The sequence below is a fragment of the Triticum dicoccoides genome, chromosome 6A (genome assembly GCF_002162155.2).
Source record: "Triticum dicoccoides isolate Atlit2015 ecotype Zavitan chromosome 6A, WEW_v2.0, whole genome shotgun sequence".
Classification (NCBI taxonomy): Eukaryota; Viridiplantae; Streptophyta; class Magnoliopsida; order Poales; family Poaceae; genus Triticum; species Triticum dicoccoides.
The window spans coordinates 169,913,028-169,922,286 of record NC_041390.1 but is presented as its reverse complement, the minus strand read 5'-3'; the positions used below and the strand labels follow the sequence as shown (position 1 = coordinate 169,922,286).

General features: G+C 43.1%; 2 long non-coding RNA genes across 3 annotated transcripts in view; one reads left to right on the top strand and one right to left on the bottom strand.

Moving 5' to 3' along the window:
* Positions 1-6,356: 6,356 nt before the first annotated feature.
* Positions 6,357-9,259, bottom strand: part of LOC119316459 — an 8,982-nt gene continuing 6,079 nt past the window's right edge. Inside the window, exon 3 of the long non-coding RNA XR_005153013.1 lies at positions 6,357-6,667. This is a non-coding gene — a long non-coding RNA (uncharacterized LOC119316459). The remainder of the gene's footprint in view (positions 6,668-9,259) is intronic.
* Positions 8,692-9,259, top strand: part of LOC119316460 — a 1,055-nt gene continuing 487 nt past the window's right edge. The window contains exons 1-3 of one of the 2 annotated variants that reach the window (XR_005153015.1): positions 8,692-8,864; positions 8,949-9,022; positions 9,104-9,148. This is a non-coding gene — a long non-coding RNA (uncharacterized LOC119316460). Of the gene's footprint in view, positions 9,023-9,103; positions 9,149-9,259 lie in introns of both variants that reach the window. The other variant, XR_005153014.1, reaches the window with a different exon arrangement.

The window sequence follows — 9,259 nt, the reverse complement described above, 5'->3', positions numbered from 1 at the left end:
GCTCCTCTGAGTGTTGGTCCAAACTAGAGCCCTTTGCAGCGCCCCCTCGGGGAAACTCAAGGTTTGGTTTTAGTTGTACGGAGCGCTCATCTGAGTGTGCCCTGAGAACGAGATATGTGCAGCTCCTATCGGGATTTGTTGGCACATTCGGGCGGTGTTGCTGGACTTGTTTTACCATTGTCGAGATGTCTTGTAACCGGGATGCCGAGTCTGATCGGATTGTCTTGGGAGAAGGAATATCCTTCGTTGACCGTGAGAGCTTGTGATGGGCTAAGTTGGGACTCCCCTATAGGGATTTGAACTTTAAAAAGTCGTGCCCGCGGTTATGGGCAGATGGGAATTTGTTAATGTCCAGTTGTAGATAACCTGAAACTTAACTTAATTAAAATGCATCAACCACGTGTGTTACCGTGATGGTCTCTTCTCGGCGGAGTCCGGGAAGTGAACACGGTGTTGGAGTAATGCTTGACGTAGGTTGTTCTAGGATCACTTCTTGATCATAGTTGTTCGACCGTGCCTTTGCCTCCTATTCTCGCTCTCATTTGCGTATGTTAGCCACCATATATGCTAGTCGCTTGCTGCAGCTCCACATCATACTTTTACCCTTCCTATAAGCTTAAATAGTCTTGATCGCGAGGGTGTGAGATTGCTGAGTCCCCGTGACTCACAGATTCCTTCCAAAACCAGATGCAGGGACTGATGATACTGCTCCAGGTGATTCGACAGAGCTCAAGTGGGAGTTCGATGAGGACTCAGGACAATACTACGTGTCTTTCCCAGATGATCAGTAGTGGTGCCCAGTTGAGGCGATCGGGGACTTTGTCGCATTTGGGGGTTGATCTTTATTTTGGTTCCGTAGTCAGACCTTGAGTGTATTAGATGAATGTAATGACTTATTTATTTATTTGTGTGACATTGCGAGTGTAAGCCAACTATGTACCTTTCCCCTTTATTTATTTACATGGGTTTTTGTGAAGATTACCTCACTTGCGACATTGCTTTCAATGCGGTTATGCCTCTAAGTCGTGCTTCGACACGTGGGAGATATAGCCGCATCAAGGGCGTGACAGCTATCTTGTTGCAAGGTATTATATATGTGAATTATGCAATGCCATGCTGTTTAGCCAAGCGTCATATATGATAATTATATCATGCCATCCTTTTTTTAATTTCTCATTGCTTTTGTCGATAATGTTTGTTTATTCAATTGCTCTTCCTATGCATCAGCCATTTGAATTGGTGATGGAGAAATCTGGAGTGAAAACAAGGTCTTCAGAGCAGACAATGCTACCTGGTGAAGCAGATATCTTGCTGGTTACGAATAGCTCTTCAGAGGAGGATTCAGAGGCAGATGACCAGTCCTACTATCCCCCTGAGGTGTATGCTCAAACTTGGCAGGGTTATATTACTCATATCATGCATATGTTGTATTGCAATGCTTAGTTTTTACATCATATACACGATATTGAATGCCATCTCCTTAGTTGACACATCATATATGCGATTGCCCTCTGCTCACTTCCTTAGTATATAAATCATATATTTGAATTATATCATGCCATGATGTTTACATAGACAGCATGTATTTGAATTATGGCATGCCAACCCATTTTATAAAGACATAATATAGTTATATCATCTCATCATGTTCACACTTCACATAGTCATCATATTTTGAATTATGGCATTCTATCTGTGAATTATATCATGCCATCATGTTTCCATCGACGGCATGTTTGTGATTTATGGCATGCCAACCACTTTAGTAGACACATCGTATAGTTATATCATGTCATCATGTTTACATAGTCATCATATTTTGAAGTATGTCATTCTATCATGTTTAGTTAGCCATCATACATGTGAAATTGTGTCATGCTATCCTATTTAATTAACCATCATATATGTGACATTATGTCCTGTTATTCTGTTTGGTTAGACAACATAAATGTGAATTATTTCATGCCCTGTTTTCTTCCCTACTATCCATTGCACCTGTCTATCTTACAATGTCTGTACATTCAATTACTTTTCTTGTTTATCAGCCATTTCAATTGGAGGGGGTGATGGCAATATCTGTGGCAGTAAAAACACGGTCTTCAGAAAAGATCATGCTACCTGTCGATGGAGATAGAACCATGGTTCTACTTGCCCAAGAACCAGCCCCACCACACATAACCGAGACTCATGCAGATTGTACCCCTACCCAGTTGGACAGAGAACCAGCTACACCCCTTCTAACCCCAACCCCAGCAGATAGTAACCCAGTTCCCGTTGACACAGCACCGTCTCCACCACGGAGCACCCAAACACGAGCAGTTAGTAAGGCAACTGGAGTGCCCAAAGCACGAGGACCACCACTCTGAACCCCAAGTCAACGCTTAAAGCAGAAGAAGAATTGTTCTCAGGTCAGGTTTCGTAGCTATGTTTCATACTACTTTGCTCTTGCATCAATGCATTTACTCATACCAACTAATTTCAAATTTAAAGGATGCAATTGAAAATCCAATGGTGCAACAGGTATGTTTTTTTAACTGGGAATTGTAGGGGATCCCCCCACAACATTTAACTTTATTCAAAGCAAAGGAAACCATGTGCAACAGGTATGTTTTAAACCTTTTTATTTAACGTGTTCGATGTTGTAACTTGCTCTATGTTGATTTCAGTTTCAATTGAATAAACAATTATATTCTCATGCCATGCACCTTACAAGTGTTGTTATTGCTGTGTAGTTTCATACACTCATATTCTGTCTAAGCTGCTTTGTCTTAAATAGATATGATTTGAACGGTATCTATCTTGATTTGGCAATATAAACTAGAATGATATAGACCATACAGTGACCATACTACATAGATATATGTTTGTTTCATGCTGTTATCCTGTCCACCTTACTACTGAACTGGTTTACCAAAATGAGTTTCATATACTACTGTAAACCTGTGATGTGTTTGTTTGTTTCTCTTTTAGAATGTGGATAAAATATTGGAGAAGAGTACCCCGTTATGCAATGGTACAGGAAGTAATGTAGATAAGGTTCAAGCTAGTGATACATCCGTGTTGGTCTCTAAGAAAGCTAATAAAAACTATATTGAAGACACTGAGACAACCCCAAAGTCCTGTCTTGATGTAGTGTTCGAGTTACTGGCTACTACTGCTGGCACCAGCTCTTCGAACTCGCTACATGAATCAGTTCGGCTTCTTGAGTCTCAACTTCAAGTTGAAAGACATCGATCAGATGTTATGCGACAGGAAGCCGAAGGACTGAGGAAGTCCCTGTAGAATTCAGATGCATACTTTCTGGTGCAACAACAAGTGCTGGAGGATTTAAGCGCCAAACAAGAGAAAGTTAATAAGCTTGCTAAGCATCTTGGCAGCATTATATGCTGCTTTGTTCCCTATATTTGCACTGGTGGCGAACTTTGATGCCTAGTGGATGTAATATGTGTAATAGCCGTGATATCCTAGCGTAAGTTGCTTGCCTATTTATTTCCTTATTGTCTTGTTTATTTGTTTTTTTGTAGTCAGTGCAGTTATTTTTCGCGGTTTGCTAGTTGCCGCAATAACCTATTTTTTAAAACTAGGCCACATTAACCATGGGCTACATATTTACTGTAGTTAACATGGGCCTCCTACGGGCTGTAGAAACAATGGGCCTTCTAAGGGCCGTAGAAACAATGGGCCTTCTATGGGGCGTAGAAACCATGGGCCTTATACGGGCTGTTGACACAATGGGCCTTCTACGGGCCGTATCATCAATGGGCCTTCTACGTGCCGTATGATCGGTTAGCCAAACATGGGCCAATAACAGACCATATTATGGCCGTCAATGGGCTAGAGTTAAAATCGTCCGTTCATGGACTGACCATAATGGGCCGTCATTAATCGGCCGTATTTGATGACGCTATGAAAAAGGCCCAGCGTATTAACGGGCCACAAACGGGTCGATTGTAACCATAGGCTGAATTTGGCCCACAAGCAGAAAAATGACAGTAACGGGCCGAATGTAAACGAATGCTGGAAATGAGCCCAAGAATAAATGGGACCTGAGAAGGCCGAAAGATAACATGGGCTGGAAATGGCCAAACGGAAGAATGGGCCGTTAATGGGTATAAAGTGATACAGTGTTCATTATGGGTCAGTTTTACCACGGGCCGTTAATGGGCCGAGGGTTACTAAGGGCCTCATATGGGCTGAAAGACGTCATGGGACATACATGGGCCGGAAGTTAAAACATGCTGGAATTATATTGGACGTCCCAAATGACGCTACTTGGCCTAATTCGGATAGGTCGTAAATAGGCCCTAGGTTAGTGGCCTGTAAATGGGCTATATGCGAACAGGCCGTTAACAGGCTTGCCGTGGGCCGGCCCGCCACCTTTTGACTAAATCAAACGGGCCGGCCTTTGCACAGGAATGGGTCTCTGTTGGGTCATGCCACGTGTCAACGTATCATAGGCGCTTCGGGTCCAATGAGTGGATGACATCTGTCCCAACGGCGAGCCGACACGTGTTCCCTCCAGCCAATGATGATTTTACACGTGGAAAATCCCCATTGGTCGGGGCTGTTAACGGATTATCGTATCCAAAACCAGACCCGATAGCTTAACAGTGTTCCGTTACGGTGGATGCCACGTGTCGGTCACCCTTGACAAAAGCACTTCTATGACGCGCGATTTATCGTCATGGAAGTGGACACTTCCATGATGATAATTTTGATAATGTCATGGAACACTTCTACGATAGCACATGTATGACTATCTTGATTCTGTCATAAAATTGTTATGGATATACATGTATGACAGAAAACGTGGCCTACTGTGACAAACACGTATCATCACAGAAGTGTATTTTTTTTGTAGTGATGTGAGCATCACCTCATAGAAGAAAGGATGGCCAAAGATTAAAAAAACGTTGGTCTTCTGACTTGGTAGTGGCATAATATTATTGTGAATAGTTGTCTTAGGTGGTTGCCAATCGCCCACTGAAGCCACTCTGTTGTCATTGAGAAATCCTAGTGCTTCGCAAGCAGATCTGTATGATGTGTGGACAACTCCATTTATTGTTCTCATGTCTTAGAAACATGTGCATTCTTTCTTGAGTTTAGTAGTACTAGTAAATATGCCCGTGCGTTGCAACGGGCCTGATAAATACGGCTCGAGACCCCCACAATTCAACGTCCTCTATTTCAACATGGTGTCCCACCCGTGTCACCACTTATCTTAGTCCCTCGCCGACACATGTCACCACTTATCTTAGTCCCTCACTGCCGGCGATTACCACAGTGTCCTCTAATCACAACATGTCTGGACTTAGTCAATCCCAGCCATTGCATGACACACATGTCATCAACGTGCAATCACAATGGAATGTTTAAAACATTTAAAACTAATCTTGTCGAGCTGGACATGAGGACCGCTCTCCGCAAGCTATTCCCTACATTTGGTCCCACGCATTCCGCTAAAGTGACAACAGGGAGGCCGTCGAGGGAAGTAGCACCCTGAGTAGGGTGTCATTGGCAGTCGTCGCAGTGCTACACTACCGTGAGCGGGATCAAATAACTGGGTCATGGAGGGTCAATCAAAGTCTGATCCGCTATGCATTGTTGATGGGTGCCAACCGCCAAACCAGGGATTGGTCATCACACTCTAGCATGCGGCTTTCATGAACCCCTCCCTCCACTGACTTGTAATTATGAAAATTTATAATGATGGTGGGCTTCGCCCCTGTCTCGTCTAGTAGGAGACCCATGTGTAATGCGTCAAAATCATCTACTTTTTGCCTCTTTGTTGACCATTATGCGGTTCACCGATCTGTCAGCTCCGTCCTGCGGAGACACGATGTTGAGTGAGAGGATGCATCAATGTCGATGGCCGGGCATGCACCTCTCGCAAAAGTGAATTGGAAGTAGATGGCATGCAAGGGCAGGTTGACGATAGCTGCTGGCAGAAAATTCGAATATGGAGCAAGGATAAATAGACAATCAAGTCATTGTCTCCTTTTCTCTCTTATTACTAACTAACTAATTCATTTTCTTTTTTACATTTATCGAAAAACCTTCTTAAGAAACAAATACCATTTCCTATTTATTTTAACTCTAAAGCTTTTTGCTGCCTCAAACTCACTAACCTATATTGAACCATTCAATATATACACATTTTTTTGGGAGCGGATATATACTCCTAGAGTCGGTGCCTCCATTTTTCTATGGTTCTCATTGACTGATAACTACACATCAAGTGCACCTTGATACTGGTAGCAACTGGTCGCGCCCTCCCACACTTGCTTTTTTATTATAGGGCCAAGATGATACGACCGAAAATAATTCAAGCCCTATATATGCACAACAAGATGTAACAGAACATCCTCTCATTTCATTGATGAAAGCATATTTGTAGTCACTCAATTCATAGTTTTGAACATGCCAATGGCAGGACTGACATGTCCAACAATCATACATATGTTGTCAACTCCCCGCTTTGATGGCGGTGGCTAGGTCAACCTAGGTGCTAGGTGAGGAGGCCATCATACGCAGTGCCAGTTCCTAGAGGGCATCTGAGGAGGCCGGAGAGGCTTGCCTCAGGCAGGAGCCTAGAGACGTCATCCCATGCCCGACAATGCCAGCCACTGCAGCACCTCGCTTGACAAATCAACATTCTTTAAACAGCCTGAAATAATTCGTAGTGTCATTATAGACTGAAGTGAAGTTTGATTTAAAAGTTTCTTCAGTGCTATATTTACCACTGGATGAGGAAACCTTAGCAATAAATTAATATGGTCGGTAAGATGCATATGGTTTTCAGTAAGAATTCACCCTTCCAAAGCACGAAACTTGCAGAATGCCACCCATCTTCAGTCACACTAGAGACCAGAGAGACTGAAATTCGAGGCGCTGGAATAGACCTCATCTTCCTGGAAGTAAGGGTTATTCAAGAGCTCACTTGCAGGAAGTCTTTCATCTATAGGAGCTAGACAGATTTCTATGAAATTCTACTTATGTTCCTGACTCTAAGTTATACTAAAGTATTTTAGCAGTAAACATTATGTTAGCGTCAGACTTACATAGTTGCTTTCGAAGAGCAAAAAGTTTAACGCAGCTGTATGAGCTGGTCAAAAGTAACACCTGTTAACTCCAGAATCCTAAATCTCAAGAAAAGACTCACCAAAAAAAGAAATAACATGTAATAAACTATTACCAGGAGCCTAGTATCGAGGACATAGCCTTTTGAAGAACAAATGCCAAGTGTATGTGAGCTAAATATACTTATACAGATCTAGGGGATATGATGAGACTATGCTTCCAAGCACAGAAAGAAGTACATGATTGGCAATGGCACAAACAAATCCGCACATAGTAAATAACCTGATACAATATAGACTATACACTAAGGGAAACCGGAACAAAGCGATTCACAAAATGTTCAAACTTTACAGACTCTGCAGGCTATAAAATCAGAACATATATACTCAGGTGTAGGTTCTTCAAAATAACTTCAATTGGTTGCACCTTTTGCTCATATCAAATACAAATAGTAGCTACATTTGTTCAGAACAAAGAATTGAAGCATTCATAGCTTAGCTGCCCTTTGCTTGAGTTAAACAATACGTGCTAGCTTGCTTGATGGTTGTGCTCAAAAAATCCAGAGTGAACAACTCTGAACCTGGCTCTAGCTAAAAGAACAAAATCATTGGCTTAGGCATGCTTTACTCAGGTTGCTTGATGGTTGTGCCCAAAAAATCCAGTCAACAACTCTGAAGCTGACTCTAGCTAAATTACAGACCAGAGAAGTAACTATCAATCAGATTTATACCAAAGTGAATCCCTACTACCCCTAACTGAAAATGGTAATGATATTGGCATCTCTATTACTAAAAGTACAGTACAGTATATATACTTTTAGTTTTGCTACTTTATGTTCAGTAAGTAACCATGGGTTCAGAAGATAAACTCATATGTTCGGAATACATCCAACTGCGAAAGGCTGGTTACACTTCAAATATATGTTGAGATATCTATTCATGTGTATTCCACTGCAAAGCTAATAGATGAGTAAGAAATTGGATTTCATTAGTACCACTATAACAGAAGAATAACCAAGCAAATTTCAGTATGCAATTGGATTTCATTAGTACTATATGAGTAAGGCTATCATAGATTATCAAATCCATCAAGCACTATAACTGAGGAATAACCAAATCAAATAGTGACAAGCAAGCAAATCTAACATATAAAAGCTGCTAGAGTACCCGCCATTCTGGGGCATTCGCGTCGCGTGGTGAACGTCGTTCGCTCGATCCACCACTACTGTAGCGTTTTACCGCGCTGTCAATAATCTAGCCGTCTGTTTTCTCGCACGTTATTGTTTCATGCTCCAGTGAATGACGGGTAGGCCTTCTTTACCCACGGGCCCAGCGTGGTGGTGCGTCTCGCGCGTGGCCTGCGTGAAAAAAGAAAGGCTCTACAGCGAGCGTGGGGTTCTCACGGTGAAACCCTAGCCACCAATCGCTCGCGTCTTTGACCCACCAATCGCTCCCTTCTCGAGCTCCGCTTCCCGTTCCCCAATTCTCTCCGCCGCCACTGCGCCGCCTCGTCCTCCCCTGACCTCGGAGCCCCAGCGTATGGTCATCGTTGCCACTTGTGTAGTTCTTCCCGATGCCTCCCCATCCTCCATCAGCCACCGTTGTGGGCTGTGGTTCTGGGCCGGTCACAGGTCGCTGCTGAGGAGCAGAGGAGGACGGCGGGGAGGGAGAAGGAGCACAGGAGGACGGCACTGGGGGAAGGAGAAGCGAAGTCGGAGGCCGAGACGGCGCTCGCGTCATGTGTCAGACGCTGCTCGTCGGCCCTCGTTGTCGTCCTCAATCTAGGTTGCCCATCTGCGTCTCACCTTCTTCTTTAACCTTAGTTTTTTGATGATCTGATTTCAATCGTTGGTTTATCGTTTTTCTAAGCATGATGTGTGAAGATCTGAGACAAAAAAGAAGAGGAAGAATTTTGACGAAGAGTTGGGTCATGGGGAACAAAGGTGAATTCTCTCTCCCCCACCCCCCCACCCCACGTTTGTTCCTACAGTTTGATTTTGATGTTATGGTTGATTCTATCCCAGGTCATCAGAACATACATAACTATTGCCGAAGCCCTCTTGCTAAAGGTATGTAATACTTTATACAGACTTTCTGATATGAACAAAACAAGATGTTGCTTTAGGCCATCTCTTTGACAAAATTGTGTTGCCTTTCAGAGGAAAGCACAAGAAGATATG